The following is a 19,459-nucleotide window of genomic DNA, read 5'->3' as shown; positions in this document are numbered from 1 at the left end:
TGAGAGAATAGCTGGTGTTTATTGCCTTTATTACCCTGAGCAAATTACCCAACATTTCTTTTCCATCAGTTTCTTCTACAAATTTATGATAATAATCTCTTTTGGGCTGTTATAAGAATTAAGGGCTTGGTGCCTATAAAGAACTTAGATTAGTGTCTGAAACACAGAAAGCTTTAGAAAATTATAGTTATTAACACTAATGTTTGTATTTCCTGTTAACAAAGTACAGATTTATAGTCTTTCATCATAAATGGCATTGATTTCAAAACACAGCTTATCTGCTATTCCCCACTCAAGTAGCTTGTATTTTCCAAAATTAAAAGCAGGTATTTCTTATCTCACTTAACACTTTAGAAAGTAAGCTTGGCCTACCTTTGTAAAGAGGTGGCATCTACTTACTCTCCCCTTGAAACTTGAGAAGGCCTCAGTGGCTTGCTTGACCAATAGAATGTGGCAAATGTGACATTTTGCAGTTTCTGGGGTTAGGTCATAAGAAGCCTTGCAACTCCGATCTCTATGTCTTTACATTTGCTACCGGGTGGTACCCTTTCAGAACCCATCTGCCAAGCCCTGAGAAACCCAAGCCACAGGAGAAGCTACATGTGAGCACTCCAATTGATTGCTCCAGTTTGATTTCCAGACTACAGTCAACATCTACTGCCAACCATGTAATTGATTCGTTTTCGATATTCACCCCAGTTGAGCTTTCAAATGACATCAGCCCCAACTTCTGAATGAAGTTTCCAAACAAGAGCCTTCAAGTTGAATCCCAACAACCCATGGAATTATGATAGATAATAATGAATTTTATTTTAAGCAACAGGCTTTGACATGGCTTGTTATGCAACAAATCACCAAACCACACACACCTTTACACTCTTTTGGTCTCTTTACCATGGATTCTAAGAACAATAGCCATCTTGGTTTATCTTGCCTGTAAATTGTTCTACCTAAACATTATGTTATAAGCAAATGAAACTATAGACTTTCAAACCATCATTCCTTTTGGACATACTCTGCAGAGGGTATAAGTTCACAGCTCATTTACAGTAATTTTCAGCATAAATATTTGAAAATAATGAGGTATCTTTGAAATGCTTCCTGACTTAAGGTTTCCTCTCCCTTTGGTAATTCTAAGTTGCCTTTTTATCAAAGTAACCCTGGCTGCTATTAACTTTCAGGAGTTTTTAAATCTTGCATGGGTAAAAACTGAAAAATATACCACTAAAAAGTTGCAAATAGTTTTATGCCCCTTAGGATAATGTAGATTTTCCTTTGTGGCAGGTGAACCCTTGGTATAGGGCACGAAAAACCAATAGACCTTCCGTTATACAAAAATATTGCAAAGACTCCTTTCTGAAAACAAGGGGATTTGAGGCTGTCATTCCAAAGAGCTGAATGTTCTCTACAATAATGTAAAGTTTGTCTTATGGGTAAGTAGGTCCTGCTCTTTAGATAATATTATCTTTCAATGCAGTGATCTCACAGTAGAAACTACTTTAAAAAATTAGTAGAACACTTTTTACTGGTTTAAGTTATTATTATTATAAAATTACTTAAATATGTACAAACATAAAAGAGGTATGTGTTGGTACTTACTGTGTGCCAGACATTGTTCTAGGCATTGGTGATAGACCAGGGCATCAGGGAGTTGATAATCCTTGAAATTTTAAGTAGACCAAACCACTTGTTTTCTACACATAGAATTATTCAAGATAGAAAAATCTATATTTTGAGAAATGTACCAATGTTATACCATTGTAATATCTTTTCTTTGAAAGGCTAAAGGGCCAAGAAGAGATTAGATGTTCAGACTGTCAATTGCCCTGGTAAAGAACTAAATTGGCAGAGGCAGGGCTGCAAATAAGAATTCAGAAAGCAGGCCTTCCAGGTGAGGTAAATTTATTCCCTCTCCAGGTTCTTTCCATCACATCTAGAATATGAAGAAAAAAAAACTGCCACAAATCCCTTTCTACATTAGGAACCACAGACTGCATTTTAAGAATCCACAAAAATGTTTAAAAATTGGAGAAAATTATTGGCTTCAAAATATGAAAAGTGCCATATCAATATGAATAGACACTCAATTAAATGCCTACAAAATATAACATTATGTCAACAGCATTAATTGTTAAAATTAGTATTCATTAAACTGTCATTACATTTGGAAATAATTAATGGGTCACATTATCTCATTTTAAAAGAATTTTCAAATATGCACAATCATTGCCAAGAAATCATTGCCAATCATAAATTAAATGAGTTGCCAAATAATTTTGAAAGAAAACATAAAACCCAGTAATAACAGTGAATATGGGATGTGGATATGATATGTAAATGTGTTAGATGCAAAGTAGAATATGTTTTTTAGTAGTTTGAGAACCTACAAGCAACAGTAATCTTAAATGCTGAACAAAGGTATGATTTCTCAGAGCCTACTCAGCAAGGGCAAGTGCTTTCCTATCCATGCAGATGACCAAACAACAGAGCCCTAATGTACATTAAACAAGAACCAAATGCCGAATATTTTCTCTGATATAAAGAGTCTGATTCATAATGGGGTGGGGGTGGGGGAGCATGAGAGGATTATATGAACACTAGATAGGACAATAGGGTGGGAGGGGGCACCGGGGTAGAAAAGATGGTGGAATGAGATGGACATCGTTACTCTAAGTACGTGTATGAAGACATGAATGGTGTGAGTCTACTTTGTGTATAATAAGAGATGAAAAATTGTGCTTTGTATGTGTACTATGAATTGAAATGCATTCTGCTGTCATATATAACAAATTAGAATAAACTTTTTTTTTTAAAGTTAAAAAATAAAATACTACCTAATAGTACAGTTAAAAAAAAAAAAAACTAATAGGATGGACAAATTCACAGCTACAGCTGGGGGATTCCATATCCTCCTCTCACCAACCAGAACTGTTAAGACAGGAATCAGGAAGGACATGAAATTGTTGAACAATAGATCAACCCACATGATCTAATAGACATACACAGAACACTACAGTCAGCAGCAACACAATATTTTTAATCACCTATGGAACATTCACTAAAATATACCATATCCTGGGTCATGAAACAAATAATAAATTAAAGAGAATTGAAAGTATACATTGTATTCTCTGTTTATAATGGAATCAAACTAGAAATCAGTGAAAAAGAAAACAAGTCAATAACTAAACATGTGGAAATTAAACAGCACACTTATACAGTATCAATGGGCCAAGAAGGAAGTCTCAAAGAAAAATTTAAAATACTTAGAACTGAATGAAAATACAACATATCAAAACATGTAGTATACAGCTAAAGTTGGACTAATAGGGAAATTCATTGTACTAAAATATTTACAATAGAAATGGAGAAAGGTTTTGAATCAATTAAGATACTAGAAAAAAACTAGTAAAATAAAAGCAAACAAAGAAAAGGATAAAAATAAAAATTATAGCAAGAATAGGTTAGACAATAGAAAAAAGTTTATAGGAGCAAAAGGCTTTTATTAATTTTTTAAATTAATAAAATTAAAAATCTTATAATAAGACTGACAAAAATAAAAATAGAAAAGATACAATTTTCCAATGTCAAGTAGGAAACAAAAGACATCACTACAGACCCTGTAACCATTAAAAGGATCATAAGGAAATACTACAAAAAACATTATGCACATGTGCACGTGTGTTCAACAATTTAGAAAAAATTGACCAAATTCCTCAAAAACTAACTACAAACTATCGAAACTCAACCAAGGTAAAATAGATTATATAAATAGCTTTTTATCACAAAAGAAATTGAATTCATTATTTAAAAGTTCTTGAAAAATAAATCTTTAGGCCCAGAGGGTTTCACTGCAGAGTTTTATCAATTTTTTTTTTAATTGCCACCAACTTTACACAATGTCTTCCAGAAAACAGGATAGAAGAGTACATTTGCCAACTCAATTTGTGAGGCCAGTATTACCTGGATATCAAAACCAAAGATAATACAAAAGGGATGAAACAGTGAACTTTTCAGGATTTTCTGTTGTTTTTGCCTAAAAGAAAATGTTCTTTTTAGTTTATCCAATAAAATATAGGGATATATTTTAAAAAAAAAAATGTGCATTCCCAACTTAGACTCCCTAGTCTCACACTTCAAAAAGAAAATGTTTCTAAGTGGATAGAATGAACACCTAAGTCTTGGATAAAGAGGCAAGGAAAGATGGGTCTTTCCAAAATGCAATCGTGTTCTCTAAAGCTGTCAAGTGAAGATTGAGGGCCATAAAACAGTAAGCAGTGAAATGTGTAGGGGTGGGAAGTCACCAAGTTAGTTTCCTATCTTTGATCAGCAATTTTTTTGAATTCATTGACCAATTCCCCCACGAATCCCTCCATCAAGTCTAAATTCTCAAAATAATTCTTCCAAGAGGAAACCCTTTGTGTGCACAGCTGCACAAACCACCATCTCTCTCCTTTTGCTTACATTTGGGTTTACCATAAATTATACACAGAATGATGGATGAAAAAGGAAACTCAATATCTCTACCATGGAGATACTTCTGGAAGAGTTAACCTTGGTTCCCATTTTTAGTTGTTCTGATGATTCCTATTTGCAGGAATTTTCAAAACACCTCACACTTACCTTCAAAGAGCAAGGTAACGAAGATATCCCAGAAATATTAGTATCAGCCCTGATACTGAAGAGAAACTCTGGTTAAGTCTTCCCTAGTAAGCAGCTTTGTGGCTCTGCTTCACTACTTCTTCATAACTCCCAGCAACCCCACTGGGCTTCCATCAGCAAGAACAGCCATGGGACCGACTCTCTCCGGTAGGGCCAGATGCCCATCCTTTTGTAAATATGATTGCTTTGAGCTCAGCCGCAAGACCTAACATGTTTATTTTCCCTGACACTGCCTCTCTACAAAGGTAGGTGAAATTATTCTCTGATGAATACGTGCCAGAATATTAAGCATTCTTCCAAAGGAATAAAAATTGATTCTGATTCTATGCAGATACAACCAGTAAAACCTCATAAAATAACCCCTAATTTCAGTGGCAAAAATCCTTCATGTTACCTGTTTGTTTTAATAGATTCAATGATGGAAACCTGCCTTTCTCATTTCTGAAGATGACTTTGTGGATTCTTGTAAAAAATCATCATCTGTGAATAATAAAGTGACAGGAAACCTGAGGTCGGTCCTAGAAAGGCCCTAGCATACCCTAATCCAGGGTCTTATTAAAAGAATGCAAAAGTGGACACAGGATGCTTTTTACAGTGTTCTCTGGTGCTTAGGGATTCTGTAACTGTCCTTCACTTCACCTTTTGTAAGAACTGAAAATGAGTTTTCTGCCCCCTTCTTTATAAGACCAGATGTAATATAAGCATTTTAAATGGATTTTGACTGCCAAATCCCATAGCATGAGGGTGAGCCTTTTTGAAAAAGAACAACAGTATTCTCCGTATTTTCGTGATGCTTTGCATTAATTATTTAAATTTAAAAAATGCCATCTGCCTCCTTTGCCAAGGGCCCCATTTCTGGGTTTAGATGAGAAAGCACAACAAAAATCCCACAGAAACAAAAAAACTAAGCTCTGTGAAAACACTAACCCAGCGATAAGCTCTGTATACAGTGGAGCGGGTCTCGGTGACCCATCTGGAACAAGGAGAGGAAAGCTGCACTCTGCTCAATGGAGAACCTGTTAAAATGCGGCTCCTCACCAGCCGGAAGTGCACTTCAGAGGGCCATTCAAAATGACAGGCACTGAGGTCACCTGTCTTCCCTTCTCACAAGTGGTTGCAAGGAGAGGCAAGGGTTTCCTAAAGAACAGAACATCTGTCTCTGTTTTATTACTGTGTCATGTGTTGCTGTACCAACTTGCAGCATTTGGGGGTTTTGTGTGAGTGTGTTTGTGTGTGTGTGTGTGTGTGTGTGTGTGTGTGGTTGGGGTAAGCATTGGGCATAACTTGTTTTGTTTCACAATGGAAAAGCCAAAAATGCTATATTTCTTACTTAGTGATCATCATCAAGATAAGAACCATCTTACAACTCTTGGTCAAGGCTACCAAAAAACACAGTATAAAGTCAAGCATTCCAAGGTGGGTGGGGGGAGTAGGCAAGGGCACAGCTTAACCTCCCAGGTTACCTCCTGTGTCCTGGCATCTCTCCTCCTCCTGAGCTCCAAGGACCTCAAGCTGTGAAGTGGGGGAATTTCTGGCACAGGGATAGGCTGGTGGGTGAGAGGGATGGTGTCCGTGTGACCTGCAAAGACTGTCAAATCCAATCTCATAGTGCCTTTCACCACTGCCACCTACGAATTCGAGTCCTGGACTTTTCTAATTCAGTCAGTACTTCAGGGCTATTTACCATCTTGTAAGTCACAGTGTAGAATAGTAAACACTGGTTATTGTCTCGACATGCATTTTATAATCATGCATCCCTCAAGGGATAGAATTTCTTTACTTCAGAGTTCTTAATATGGAAAGTGGAAACATCAATATTTCACATACTCAAAAACCTCATTGGCCGATTTTAAACTTCAACTCATGGCTCTCCCTGTGGAGTCTCCCAAGAGCTCCACAGCTCACAACCATTTACTTTAGGGCCTGATTTCCCTTCCAGTATGCATGTAATCTTTGGGAGGCTATAATTGTCCTGTTACTTCACTAATGACTTTTCGCCTACCTCCAGTTGCTCCGAGTCCACAGTCTTTTCCTCACTCTTCACTTATTAATTGTAAATTCACATCACTGAAAATCTCTTGTCTTACCAAATGTCACCACCATTTGGGTTTGTACCCCATAACTTTGTGTAGTAACTCTAAAAGCTCATTTCTAACCTGCCATCCATTCATAAATGATGTTTTATAGTTTACAAGCTACTTCAGGCCAAAGGTGCTGTGAAATTGTAATGGAACCTCATAAATACTACAGTAAAAAGCACGGAGATAGGTGGTATTTCCAGTCCCAGAAAGAAAGGTGAGAAGCTAGTTCCACAAGCACAGAATCTACTACAAATTGTCTTCATAAACCAGTCACAGTGGCTCACTCCTGTAATCCCAATGGGCTCGGGTGCCCAAGACAGGAGGACTGTAAGTTCAAAGCCAGCCTCAGCAATTTAATGTGACCCTGTCTCAAAAAAAAAAAAAAAAAAAAGAATGAAAGAAAAATTACTGGGGATGTGGCTCAGTGGTTAATGGACCCTGGGTTCTATCCCTGGTATCAAAAAAGAAAAGAAAAAAAAAAAGTTTTCCTAAAGTTATAAGTTGTCACTTTATAATATTGTCCAACATTTTAAAAATGTGAATCTATGATTGTTGTGTCTTGTTGATATATAATTCCCTTAAGCAGTATGATATGTCTTTCTTTGTCCCTTCTGATTAATTTTGGCTTGAAGTTCACTTTATGTGATAGGAGGAAAGAAACCCCTGCTTGTTTATGTGATCCATGTGAGTGATATATTTTTTTCCTATCCTTTTACCCTCAGTCTATGGATGTCTTTGCCTATGAGGTGAGTCTCCTGGAGACAGCATAATTTTGGATCTTGTTTTTAATCCAATCTACCAGTCTGTGTCTTTTGATGGATGAGTTTAGGCCATTAATGTTCAAGGTTATTTTTGAGATATGATTTGTGTTCCTAGACATTTTGGTTTATTTCTGGTTTTTAATTTGAATTAGTTTCTCCTTTGACTGACTGTTCCCTTAGTGTAGTTCCTCCCTTCACTGTTTTTTTTTTTTTTTCATTTCATCTTCATGGAATATTTCACTGAGCATATTCTGAAGTGCAGGCTTTCTGGTTGCAAATGCTTTTAATTTTTGTTTATCACGGAAGACATATCAATCATATTTATACCCGAACAATGGATCATCTACATACATGGAACAAACCCTTCTCAACTTCAAGAATCAAATAGACCACAACATAATAATACTGGGTGACTCTAACACACCTCTCTCACCACTGGATAGATGTTCCAAACAAAAACTAAACAAACAAACACAACAACAACAAAAAGTATAGAACTCAATAATACAATCAATAATTTAGACTTAAAAGACATATATAGAATATTCCATATATCAATGGCTGAATACACTTTCTTCTCAGCAGCACACAGATCCTTCTCTAATATAGACCCTGTTAAGTAAACTATCACATATGTTGGCATACAATTGTAGTATTACCTTAATATAAATTTAGCATCTATAGGGTTGAAAGCTCCCTTTCTATTGATATTAATTTTTGTGTTCTTGATTTTTTCTTTATTAGACTTGTTTGATTTTTATCAAATTTTAGCTGTATTATTTCTCTTAATTTCATATTTCTCCTACTCTTATTTTTCCTTCCTACTACTACTTAGTTTGAAAATAATTTGATTGCTCTTCTAGCTTCTTTCTGATACAAGTATTTTAAATTATAAATGTTTGTCTGAGTACTGTTTAATCCCAGAGATCCTGATATTTTAAGCTTTTATTATCACTTAGTTCAAAGCACTTTTTATTTACTTTTCTTGTGCTTTCTTCCCTGACTTCAGAGATATTTATAAGTGCATCATTTAATTTTGAAATAGTTGATGTTGGGGTGGCGTTCTATACATCTTAAGGTGATTGATTTCTCTTTTTTTTGATTTTTTTTTAACTGTAGATGGACACAATATCTTTATTTATTTTTATGTGGTGCTGAGGGTTGAACCCAGTGGCTCACACATGCAAGGCAAGCATTCTGCCACTGAGCTACAGGCCCAGCCCCCAAGGTGATTGATTTCTAATGTAATAAATCATGCAGGAAACACAATCTGCATAATTTCAAATTTTAAAAAATAATGGAAATGCTTTTTATATTGATTTTATTGGTTACACACATGTCAAAACTGATCAAATTGCACACTTCAAATATGTGCATTTTGTTGTACTTCAATTTTACCTCAATAAAGCTATGGAAAATATTTTTAAAATGTGAATCTATATTTTTCTAGATAAAAGTATTTGTGCTACACACTATGCATTCATAATTAATTTCACTTGGCATAGCATGTGTCATCTTTGGTTTTCTAACCCATTTCCAATCCCCTGTCTATCCCTGTATCTCCATGCACATTTAAAAATAGAAATAGGAAAACTAATCTGTGAGGCAGCACTGAAGAAATACACATAAGGCTTATATAATATTCCATGCTACATAAGCGCTTAGCTTCTTTTCACTGTCAGGAAGTGAAATGCCATGAACAGTGACTTAGCAAAAGGAGGAAATTTTTTGTTTCAAGTTTTCTCTTCTGAATCACAGAAGATAATATAGTAGTGAAGGTCAAAGTCAGGGAATCATTTCCGGAATAAAAACTATATAGTGAAGACTATGTGCTGCCTTTCTGAAGACAATCATGCATGATAAAGTACACCAACTAGTATTTGTTGAACACTTATTATGTGCTAAGCTTATACACTATTTACATATATCATATATATCTCACAAGAGCTACATGGATGTTACTACTGGTCCCATCTTAAAATCACGCTTCATCCCATTGAGGTCCCACAGTTAGTACCAAAGTCAGAATCCACACCAACACTTGTCTGATACCAAGGCCTATGTTGCTCCTCCCTGGCACAGTTAAGGGACATCTCTTATTAGGCAAGTTAACCTAAATATTTGCTTAATTTTCCACCATTGATCCCCAGTTATTCAACTTTAAAATACAGGCAGTATAAAGAATAGTCTTTTTAAAAAAAAAAAATAGATATTAAAACAAAAGAAACAACCCCTCTGACACCACCTGAAACATGAAAATAATCAATGATTCATTAACTGGGGCAATTGCCCCACTATCCCAGATAATGCAAATGTAGTTTAAATACAGTAACTCTCATGTTTTTTCCAAGAAAAACAGAGTCGCTTTGAAGTCAGTACTAACTCTTTACCCAAAGAGTTTGGTAGGCTTTGGACACATGTGTTAAATTCATGCTACCAAAAAAATACCTAAAGATTGAAGGGAGAAAACTATAAAAGTATAATGGAGTTCAGAAGACAACAGGGCAAGCAAGATGAGTACACGTGATATTGATACGCTGTAGTAGGTCATCTGTGTACTAGAATGTAGCACAAGTGATAAATATTTATCATAATTACCCCTTCATTTATCATGGACAATGTAGCCATGCCCACCACTAATAGAATAACAAAAAAAAATTAATCTATGTGAGTCGACTACATTGACTCAAGTGATTACAGGTAATTTAAACATTTTGATAATTTTTAAAAAATAGGGCTCAGTTACCCAGAGTATTGCACTGAGTGAAGTATCTCTGTGAAGCTGCCAGATAAGACAATTGAACCTAGATGGCAGCAAATATGGTATCACACTAACTCCCAGTCCAGAATAACATTCCTGTCTCCTGAGGCCAGAGGCCCCAGCCCTTTACTGTGCTGCCCTGTGGACCTATCTACTTTCCAAAGCTGCGGAAATGAGTCAGTAGTGGAGAAAGTGCTTTTTCCTCCTTCTTCTTCTCCTTCTCCTCCTCCTCCTCCTCCTCCTCCTTCTCCTCCTCCTCCTCCTCCTCCTCCTTCTTCTTCTTTTTTAAAAAAGCATCCAACACAATTAAGATATGGGACTTACAAAGAAACAACAACAAACAAACAAACAACAAAAAAAAGAAAGAAAGAAAAAAGAGAAAAGTAGTGACTGGAAACAGGAACAAGAATTCTCCAAAGGTCTGACCATCTTATACCACAATTTCCAAATCCTAAAAGCCTTTGCAGCTCCTCTGTGTTCTGTATTGATAGAAAATAGATCAACTAATAGTAACTGGTGGACCTGAGAAAAATCACATCAGTACCTCCTTTTTCATGATCAGTTTTCAAACTTTCTTGTCTTATTTTTCTGTTTTCTCTTTTATAGTAACTTTCACCACATCACCAGATCCATGGGCCCATTCTGTTAGTTCATTTTAACCCTTTGGGCTCAGATTTCTTTACATTTCCTATTTCATTCATCATTCTGGTCACTGGATCTGGGACAAAGGAACCCCTTTGGGTGTGTTCTGCAAATGTTATTACTGAAAAACCTACAAATAATATATAAATAAAACTACTCAAAATGGTATGCTTCATGTGCCCAGATAAAATATTTCTGGGGAAAAAAAATGACTTTTTAATAATTCAACTCTCATACACATTGACATTGCAGATTAATGAAAAGACTAGAAATCTTGAAGGTGTGGGATTGGAGTTTGAATTACTGCTTCCCTACTTACTAGTTTTATAACCTTGAACAAGGTACATCATCTAGGGAAACCAAACTTTCCTCTTCTGTAAATTAGAGATAAAATGGCCTCCCTTTCTCAAAGGATTGCTATGAGAATCTAAATGATTTGATGTACCTTCATCACAGACCTTGGCACTTTGTAAGTATTCAACAAATGCTAGCTATTAATATTCACATTAAATGTCCTCATCTCCTCCCCTGATCAGTTTGTACATGTGGATACAAATAACAAAGTATTACCTGGGTTTTGATCAGCAGGAAGATAGAAAAAATTTTGGGAAACAAACTTAAATGTTTTGATAATGACTTTCACTTTTGTGCTCAAATCTCAAGTTCTCTTAGGTAACCTAAAAGAAGTGGAAGGACTTTTTGTTTGTCAACTTTTCACTCACTATTATGACAAAATTTCTGAGGCAAACAACTTAAAGGAGGAAAGATTTATTTTGTTCACAATTTCAGAGGTTTCAGTCCATAATTACTTGGCCCCATTGCTGTGGGCTTGTGGTGAGGCAGAACATCATGGTGGGGAGGGTGTGGTGGAGCAAACCTGCTCCCTTCATGGGGGACAGGAGGGGAAGGGGAAGAGGAGGAGAAGAGAGATACCCTTCCAGGGCCTGCCCCCAGTGACATACTTCCTCCAACTGTATCTCCCTTCCTAAAGTTTTCACCACCTTCCGATAATTCCCTTAGCTATGAAGCCATCATTAGATTTGATAAGGTCAGATGATCCAATCCCTCATGGTCATTCCCTCATGAACCAATCTCCTCCCAAGAATCTCACCTCTGAATATTGCTGCATTGAGGACCAAACTTTTAACACATAAAACTTTGGGGAACTGTCCAGAATCAAAACATAACAGACTGTATTCAGTTAGTAAGCACTCAACCAGCCTCCAAAGTTTATAAAGAAAGAAAAAAGATTGAGAGGCTTGCTACCATGTTTGCTCCCAACAACTCAGCTAATCATAGTGAGGTCATCAGAATCTCTGGCCAACTTGACATATTCACATCACTAAACCAAAATGCCACATGCTAATCCAATGTAATAGGAATCCCAAATTGGCTGTGATGCAGCATTAAGGATTCAGTCAGAGATACTGGTAACTGGAAAATAACCCAGAAATCAAACAAACAATAAGTTGCCAAGTGGAAAACACCAAATCCCATTCTTTTGAGAAAAATAATGACAGGAAATATGAGACTGATTTCTAAATAGAATGAAGTGAATTAAAGTGATACGTAAATTAGAGTATTAAAATGTTTCTACAGTAAACTTACGAATAATTATAAAATTAATAACCAGAATATTTAATTTTTTATATCTATAGAGTAAGACCTCTGCATTCTGTATTGCAGGTTTTTATAGCTAATAAATAGTCATTATTTTCACCAAGTTCAGGAAGCTTGGTTACCTCAGCTGGAGAATAAATTGCTGCCAATTCTGACCTATGAATTACAATTTTTGTACAATTTTTTTACAATCAAAATCGGAAACGATTGGGAGTGTTATCAGATAATCTCTGGGACTTGCTCCAAGTTGACATCAATGTAACCTCTCAAACTCTAGAACAAAAGCACTAAGAACAGAGCAGTCAATGGAAGGAATTTCTTAGGCATCAAAAAAACTAGCAAGTGAATTTTGGTTCTTCCCCGCAAAATACGAACTTTTCCTTCTCATGTCAATAGTGTTATTCTAATGCCTTCCACCCACAGAATGAAATAAGGAGCAGAGCTGGCTCCTGGTCATAGCAGGTGGAGGGAAACCAAGGAAGCAGTTAAACAGCAAGCTGAGGGGCTGGCACCCCCATGCTCAAGCACACACATGGACTCTCCATAAATATTACCTAATGTGGATGAAATGCTCAGTTTCACTGGGAGTCTCAGATGACAGATGACATGAATTAAATCATTAACCACTTTATAAATACTAGGAAGTGAATGTGCACTTGCCACTGGGTTAAAATATATTATTAGCACATTAACTTTCACATGCACCAATCATGCCCAGGTTCCTAATTTTATGCCTCTTTCCTAACAGAAGGTCTTTCAGAGGCATGCCTAAAATTCCACATAAAATATCTCACTATAACCTCCTGGTGACTTCGAGGATTCATGAAATCATTTTTTTTTTTTTTTTTTTGCATTTATCTTTTTTTTTTTTTTTTTTTTTAATTTTTTATTGTGGGTTGTTCAAAACATTACAAATTTCTTGACATATCATATTCCACACTTTGATTCTAGTGGGTTATGAACTCCCACCTTCACCCCATACACAGATTGCAGATTCACATCAGTTACACATCCATTGATTTACAAATTGCCATACTAGTGTCTGTTGTGCTCCGCTGCCTTTCCCATCATCCACCCTCCCCCCTCCCCACCTCTCCCCTCCCCTCCCCTCCTCTCTCTCTACCCCCTCCACTGTATAACCCTGAGGGTCTCCTTCCATTACCGTGCAATTTACCTTCTCTCTCCCTTTCCCTCCCACCTCTCATCCCTGTTAAATGTTAATCTTCTTCTCCTGTTCTTCGTCCCTACTCTGTTCTTAGTTACTTTCCTTATATCAAAGAAGACATTTGGCATTTGTTTTTTAGGGATTGGCTAGCTTCACTTAGCATAATCTGCTCTAATGCCATCCATTTCCCTGTAAATTCTATGATTTTGTCATTTTTTAATGCAGAGTAATACTCCATTGTGTATAAATGCCACATTTTTTTTATCCATTCGTCTATTGAAGGGCATCTAGGTTGGTTCCACAGTCTTGCTATTGTGAACTGTGCTGCTATGAACATCGATGTAGCAGTGTCCCTGTAGCATGCTCTTTTTAGGTCTTTAGGGAATAGACCAAGAAGGGGAATAGCTGGGTCAAATGGTGGCTCCATTCCCAGCTTTCCAAGAAATCTCCATACTGCTTTCCAAATTGGCTGCACCAATCTGCAGTCCCACCAGCAATGTACAAGTGTACCCTTTTCCCCACATCCTCGCCAGCACTTGTTGTTGTTTGACTTCCTAATGGCTGCCAATCTTACTGGAGTGAGATGGTATCTTAGGGTGGTTTTGATTTGCATTTCTCTGACAGCTAGAGATGTTGAGCATTTTTTCATGTACTTGTTGATTGACTGTATGTCCTCCTCTGTGAAGTGTCTGTTCAGGTCCTTGGCCCATTTGTTGATTGGGTTGTTTGTTCTCTTATTGTCTAATTTTTTGAGTTCTTTGTATACTCTGGATATTAGGGCTCTATCTGAAGTGTGAGGAGTAAAGATTTGTTCCCAGGATGTAGGCTCCCTATTTACCTCTCTTATTGTTTCTTTTGCTGAGAAAAAACTTCTTAGTTTGAGTAAGTCCCATTTGTTGATTCTAGTTATTAACTTTTGTGCTATGGGTGTCCTATTGAGGAATTTGGAGCCCGACCCCACCGACTGTAGATCGTAGCCAACTTTTTCTTCTATCAGACGGCGCGTCTCTGATTTGATATCAAGTTCCTTGATCCATTTTGAATTCACTTTTGTGCATGGCGAGAGAAAGGGATTCAGTTTCATTTTGTTGCATATGGATTTCCAGTTTTCCCAGCACCATTTGTTGAAGATGCTATCCTTCCTCCATTGCATGCTTTTAGCCCCTTTATCAAATATAAGATAGTTGTAGTTTTGTGGATTGGTTTCTGTGTCCTCTATTCTGTACCATTGGTCCACACGCCTGTTTTGGTACCAGTACCATGCTGTTTTTGTTACTATTGCTCTGTAGTATAGTTTGAAGTCTGGTATCGCTATACCGCCTGATTCACACTTCTTGCTTAGCATTGTTTTTGCTATTCTGGGTCTTTTATTTTTCCATATGAATTTCATGATTGCTTTCTCTATTTCTACAAGAAATGCCGTTGGGATTTTGATTGGCATTGCATTAAACCTATAGAGAACTTTTGGTAATATCGCCATTTTGATGATGTTAGTTCTGCCTATCCATGAACAGGGTATATTTTTCCATCTTCTAAGATCTTCTTCTATTTCTCTCTTTAGGGTTCTGTAGTTTTCATTGTATAAGTCTTTCACCTCTTTTGTTAGGTTGATTCCCAAGTATTTTATTTTTTTTGAAGATATTTTGAATGGAGTGGTTGTCCTCATTTCCATTTCAGATGATTTGTCGCTGATATACAGGAATGCCTTTGATTTATGCGTGTTGATTTTAAATCCTGCCACTTTGCTGAATTCATTTATTAGCTCTAATAGTTTCTTTGTAGAGCCTTTTGGGTCTGCTAGATATAGAATCATATCATCTGCAAATAGTGATAATTTAATTTCTTCTTTTCCTATTTTTATGCCTTTAATTTCTTTCGTCTGTCTAATTGCTCTGGCCAGTGTTTCGAGAACTATGTTGAAGAGAAGTGGAGAGAGAGGGCATCCCTGTCTTGTTCCAGATTTTAGAGGGAATGCCTTCAGTTTTTCTCCATTCAGAATAATGCTAGCCTGAGGCTTAGCATAGATTGCTTTTACAATATTGAGGTATGTTCCTGTTATCCCTAGTTTTTCTAGAGTTTTGAACATAAAGGGATGCTGTACTTTGTCAAATGCTTTTTCCGCATCTATCGACATGATCATATGGTTCTTATTTTTAAGTCTATTGATGTGGTGAATAACATTTATTGATTTCCGTATATTGAACCAGCCTTGCATCCCAGGGATGAATCCTACTTGATCATGGTGTACAATTTTTTTGATATGTTTTTGTATCCGATTCGCCAGAATTTTATTGAGGATTTTTGCATCTAGGTTCATTAGAGATATTGGTCTGTAGTTTTCTTTCTTTGAAGTGTCTTTGTCTGGTTTAGGTATCAGGGTGATGTTGGCCTCATAGAATGAATTTGGAAGTTCTCCCTCCTTTTCTATTTCCTGAAGTAGCTTGAAAAGTATTGGTATTAGTTCTTCTTTAAAGGTTTTGTAAAATTCTGCTGTATACCCATCGGGACCTGGGCTTTTCTTAGTTGGTAGTCTTTTGATGGTTTCTTCTATCTCCTCAATTGATATTGGTCTGTTTAGGTTTTCTATATCCTCCTGACTCAATCTGGGCAGATCATATGACTTAAGAAATTTATCTATGCCTTCACTATCTTCTAATTTATTGGAGTATAAGGATTCAAAATAGTTTTTGATTATCTTCTGTATTTCTGAAGTGTCTGTTGTGATATTGCCTTTTTCATCCCGTATGCTAGTAATTTGAGTTCTCTCTCTTCTTCTCTTCACTAGCATCGCTAAGGGTCTGTCGATTTTGTTTATTTTTTCAAAGAACCAACTTTTAGTTTTGTCAATTTTTTCAATTGTTTCTTTTGTTTCGATTTCATTAATTTCAGCTCTGATTTTAATTATTTCTTGCCTTCTACTTCTTTTGCTGTTGTTTTGCTCTTCTTTTTCAAGGATTTTGAGATGAAGTATGAGATCATTTATTTGTTGGTTTTTTCTTTTTTTAAGGAATGAACTCCAAGCAATGAATTTTCCTCTTAGAACTGCTTTCAATGTGTCCCATAGATTCCGATATGTTGTGTCTGTGTTTTCATTTATCTCTAAGAATTTTTTAATTTCCTCCTTGATGTCTTCTATAACCCATTGATCATTCAGTAACCTATTGTTCATTCTCCAATTGATGTATGCTTTTTCCTTCCTTCTTTTATCATTGATTTTCAGTTTCATTCCATTATGATCAGATAAGATGCATGGTAATATCTCTACTCCTTTATATTGTCTAAGAGTTGCCCTGTGACATAATATATGATCTATTTTTGAGAAGGATCCATGTGCTGCTGAGAAAAAAGTGTAACTGCTTGATGTTGGGTGGTATACTCTATATATGTCAATTAGGTCTAGGTTATTAATAGTGTTATTGAGTTCTATAGTTTCCTTATTCAACTTTTGTTTGGAAGATCTGTCCAGTGGCGAGAGAGGTGTGTTGAAGTCTCCCATGATTATGGTGTGGTGGTCTATTAGACTCTTGAACTTGAGAAGAGTTTGTTTGACGAACATAGCTGCACCATTGTTTGGGGCATAAATATTTATGATTGTTATGTCTTGTTGGTGTATGGTTCCCTTAAGCAGTATGTAGTGTCCCTCTTTATCTCTTTTGATTAACTTTGGCTTGAAATCTATTTTATTTGATATGAGTATGGACACGCCTGCTTGTTTCCGAAGTCCATATGAGTGATATGATTTTTCCCAACCTTTCACCTTCAGCCTATGTATGTCTTTTCCTATCAAATGCGTCTCCTGTAGGCAGCATATTGTTGGGTCTTGTTTTGTGATCCATTCTACTAGCCTGTGTCTCTTAATTGGTGAGTTTAAGCCATTAACATTTAGGGTTATTATTGAGATATGGGTTGTTCTTCCAGCCATATTTGTTTATTTCTGTTACTAAACATGGTTTGTTTTCCTCTTTGATTATTTCCCCCCCTTTACTGTCCTACCTCCCACTGTTGGTTTTCATTGTTATTTTCCATTTCCTCTTCCTGTAATATTTTGGCTAGGATGTTTTGAAGAGATGGTTTTCTAGCTGCGAATTCTTTAAACTTTTGTTTATCGTGGAAGGTTTTAATTTCATCTTCCATCCTGAAGCTTAATTTCGCTGGATACACAATTCTTGGTTGGAACCCATTATCTTTCAGTGTTTGAAATATGTTATTCCAGGATCTTCTAGCTTTCAGAGTCTGTGTTGAAAGATCAGCTGTTATCCTGATTGGCTTGCCCCTAAATGTAATCTGCTTCCTTTCTCTTGTAGCTTTTAAAATTCTCTCCTTATTCTGTATGTTGGGCATCTTCATTATAATGTGTCTAGGTGTGGATCTCTTATGATTTTGCACATTCGGCGTCCTGTAGGCTTCTAGGATTTGGGATTCTGTCTCATTCTTCAAGTCTGGGAAGTTTTCTTGTATTATTTCATTGAATAGACTGCTCATTCCTTTGGTTTGGAGCTCTGTACCTTCCTGTATCCCAATGACTCTTAAGTTTGGTCTCTTAATGTTATCCCATATTTCTTGGATGTTCTGCTCATGGTTTCTTAACAGTCTTGCTGAGCTGTCTATGTTCTTTTCCAGTTGAAATACTTTGTCTTCATTGTCTGATGTTCTATCTTCTAAGTGTTCTACTCTGCTGGTAGTATTCTCCATTGAGTTTTTAAGTTGGTTTATTGCTTCCTGCATTTCTAGGATTTCTGATTGCTTGTTTTTTATAACCTCTATCTCCCTGTATAGTTGATCCTTTGCTTCCTGGATTTGTTTGCGTAATTCGTTGTCGAAGTGATCTTTCATTGTCTGATTTTGCTGTTTAATGTCTTCCTTGATACTCCAGATCATCTGAAGCATGTATATCCTGAATTCTTTATCTGACATTCCATCTGCTGCAGCTGTTACCTCTTCTAAAGTTGCGTTGACCTGCATTGCTTGTGGTCCTTTCTTTCCTTGTCTTTTCATACTGCTTGCGTATCTTTCCTGCAGGCGCGGGCGGCGGCTCTGCTCTCTCCTTATTCCAATTGGGGTGTCGTGGCTACCACGCCGGCAGGTCACTGGGCCTGTTCTGGGAGCTGGTGGCGGCTCTGTTCTGCCCCTACTCCAATTGGGGTGACGTGTCTGTCGTACCAGCAGGCCACTGGGCCTGTCCCGCTGGTCGGTCGCAGATCTGCCCACCTTTCGGGCACGGGTGGAGGCTCTGCTTTGCCCCTACTCCAATTGGGGTGTCGTGACTACCCCGCCTGCAGGATGCTGGGTCTGTTCCTGGCAAGGGAGGCGACTCTGCTCTGTCACTACTCCAATTAGGGTGGTGTTTGTACCCCGCCGGCAGGCTCCTGGGCCTGATCCGCCGGTCTGTTGTAGGTCTGCCTACCTTGAAGGCGCGGGCGGCGGATCTGCCCTGCCCCTCCTACCACGCCTGCGGACCCCTGGGCCTGATCTGCAGGTTGATCACTGGTCTGCTCACCCTGCGGGCACGGGTGGCGGTTCCGCTCCACCCCCACTCCAATTGGGGTCACGTGACCACCACACCGGCAGGGCCTGATCCAGGCGTGGGATAAGGATCTGCTCTGCCCCTACTCGAGTTGGGGTGACGTGTGTACCACACTGGCAGGCCACTGGGCCTGACCCGCCAGGCTGTCACAGGTCTGTTTACCTTGCAAGCGCGAAGGGCGGCTCTGCCCTGCCCCTCCTACCACGCCCATGTACTACTGGGTCGTGGGTCTGCCCACCTGGC

General features: G+C 37.5%; 1 protein-coding gene across 2 annotated transcripts in view; it reads right to left on the bottom strand.

The window, feature by feature from the left end:
• The window catches only part of Slc35f4 (solute carrier family 35 member F4), a 253,271-nt gene that overhangs the window by 166,868 nt on the left and 66,944 nt on the right, over positions 1 to 19,459 (bottom strand). The window lies entirely within an intron of this gene.

The sequence above is a fragment of the Marmota monax genome, unplaced genomic scaffold (genome assembly GCF_021218885.2).
Source record: "Marmota monax isolate L192 unplaced genomic scaffold, Marmota_monax_Labrador192_F-V1.1 WCK01_AAM20220418_F8-fsc00001, whole genome shotgun sequence".
NCBI classification, from domain to species: Eukaryota; Metazoa; Chordata; class Mammalia; order Rodentia; family Sciuridae; genus Marmota; species Marmota monax.
The sequence above is the reverse complement of the archived record's forward strand: the minus strand, read 5'-3'. Positions and strand labels throughout refer to the sequence as shown.